General features: G+C 42.3%; 1 pseudogene; it reads right to left on the bottom strand.

The window, feature by feature from the left end:
- Positions 1–259: 259 nt before the first annotated feature.
- LOC113606132 (poly(A) polymerase alpha-like) lies at positions 260–1,383 on the bottom strand (annotated as a pseudogene).
- Positions 1,384–2,276: the final 893 nt, after the last annotated feature.

A 2,276-nucleotide genomic window follows, 5' to 3' on the forward strand; every position in this document is an offset into this window, starting at 1 on the left:
GGACTATGTTCCTTCACATTGTGCATTTGTTTCCATCCCATTTGATTTATTTTTTAACACCCATTAACTGTCATGCCTTTGCCTCTGAAATGGGTCTCCAGTAATTACTTGACGGGAAGGATTTTGGCTGTGAGGGAATGTGTTTCCAGTTGCTGCCTTTTATAGTAGCATGCACAAGTGTAAAGCAGAAGCCTAGGGGCCACATGCCACAGAGAATTAGAGCAGTGTTTCTCTGGGCTGTATGTATGTATGTATTTTTTCAGTGTCTACAATCAATTTTGATTTAATATGATCTAAATGCACACCGTTTAGAAAATATCAAGAAAAACTTATGTACAGGAGTTGACACTATTGCATTTGGTTAAAGCTGGCAAGTTCTCGCTACTAGCATAGCCCAGGAAACACCGAGGAAACGAATATATTGGAATAGATGTTGTGGTGTTTGGCCCACAGTTTGATAGCTCTCAGGGTTAACCTGAAATTGTCTATGTTTGCTACTAGATGTAAAATTTCATCACTTACCCTGCAACCATTAAGACTTCTTATGCATCTTATATCTAGATTTTTAAGCAGACTGTCATCTCTTAAGTCCAAGTCTTCTGGGGTAGTCTGTAGTGCTAATCTTGCAAACAAAATATCAATCTCTATCCCAGCAAAGCACAGTTTGATAACTGGTACAAAAGCCTCCTCAGCAGCTCTTAAATCTTTTACTTCTTCCTGTAATTTCAACTTGTCATAGAGTGAGGTGAAAAAGTCACTTCAATCAACATGTCTTGGTGCAACACACAACTCATCAGTATCGGCACCTTTTGTATGTACTCTTTTTTTTTTTTTTTTTTTTTGCAGTACGCGGGCCTCTTACTGCTGTGGCCTCTCCCACTGCGGAGCACAGGCTCCGGACGCGCAGGCCCAGCGGCCACGGCTCATGGGCCCAGCCGCTCCGTGGCACGGGGGATCCTCCCGGACCAGGGCACGAACCCGCGTCCCCTGCATCAGCAGGCGGACTCTCAACCACTGCGCCACCAGGGAAGCCCTTGTATGTACTCTTAATCCATAAGATCCAAATGTAAAAATTTTCCCCCCAACATTTTCAATTACAGACTGTGGAAGATTCTTGCTTTCACTGATTTCTTGTATCCACTCTTTTACCAGGTTATTTAATTTTCCCCAAATTAAAATTCTGTGCTGCAGTCCCTCTTCCTCTTCAAAAACCCCAAAAGGCTTCAGAGTCTCAGTTCTTTCCTGTGTAAGTCAGTCTCCTTGGGGGCTGCTAAACTGATGGGAGAGGTAATGCCACAGTGCTTCTGTGGCGGCTGTGTTTGTTGTGATCCCTGCGCTGTAACTGGAAAAGGCATTGTCTCCTGTGCGGGCACCGTCCAGTCACTCCCCTCCTGCTGCTGCCCTGGGCATGACCCACCGAGGCAGGAAGGAGGGGGGTGCCTGCCTCAGCCCTGGGTCCAACCCCACTCCTGCACCCTCTCCCGCGGCTTTAAGTGCTTCTCCTCTGGGTTGTATAGTATTTAGATGGGCACTTAGAGCAGTCCAAGTCTTAACATTAATAAAACTTGGAAGGGCTACACTGCAAGGTAAATGTCTCTCTGGGTAACCCTGAATTTCATCTACAGTAAACTTTCTGGTATTCATCAGAGTTCTGTTAGCTGGCACTTGCATACAATTGTAGTTAAGTGATATTTCTTGCTAACCATGGTGACTATAAGGCCCAGAAATATTTTGAAAAACCTTTAACTGCCTCATCAAAGAAAGGGGATGTTCTTTTAGAGTACTAAGTATATTTTATGATAGTCAAAATTACTGATTCACATATGGAACACATATTAACCAGAGCATCTCCCTCAGCAACCAGGCAAGATAACTAATAATTTATGATAAATTTTTTTAAACTCAAATTTTTAACTTCCTTTTTTAGCCGACTTGCATTTTTTTTTGGACCATGTTTTTGTTCAGTTATGTGCACCGCACTCTCAATGACTTAAATGGTAAAAAATGGTCCACAGTTTATCTGAAATTCAAACAGCTGTTGTCTTTACATTTTTATTAATACGTATTAATGTTTTCAAAGTAATTTTGCTGCTGGAATGAGAGTGTGCTTGTGTGTGTGTGCGTGTGTGTGTATTGTGTATGTGCACACGCACACACATCATTCTTCTCAGAGGCATTTTTGGCAGATAAGAACATGATCTGAGTAGCAGATATATGATCTCATTTTTTTTCCTGGGTAGTTTGCAATTTGGATTTAGGCTCAAAGGATTAAGTGT

Source organism: Aethalodelphis obliquidens, unplaced genomic scaffold, assembly GCF_003676395.1.
Source record: "Aethalodelphis obliquidens isolate GAN/ISIS:26980383/991018 unplaced genomic scaffold, ASM367639v1 scaffold3, whole genome shotgun sequence".
NCBI lineage: Eukaryota > Metazoa > Chordata > Mammalia > Artiodactyla > Delphinidae > Aethalodelphis > Aethalodelphis obliquidens.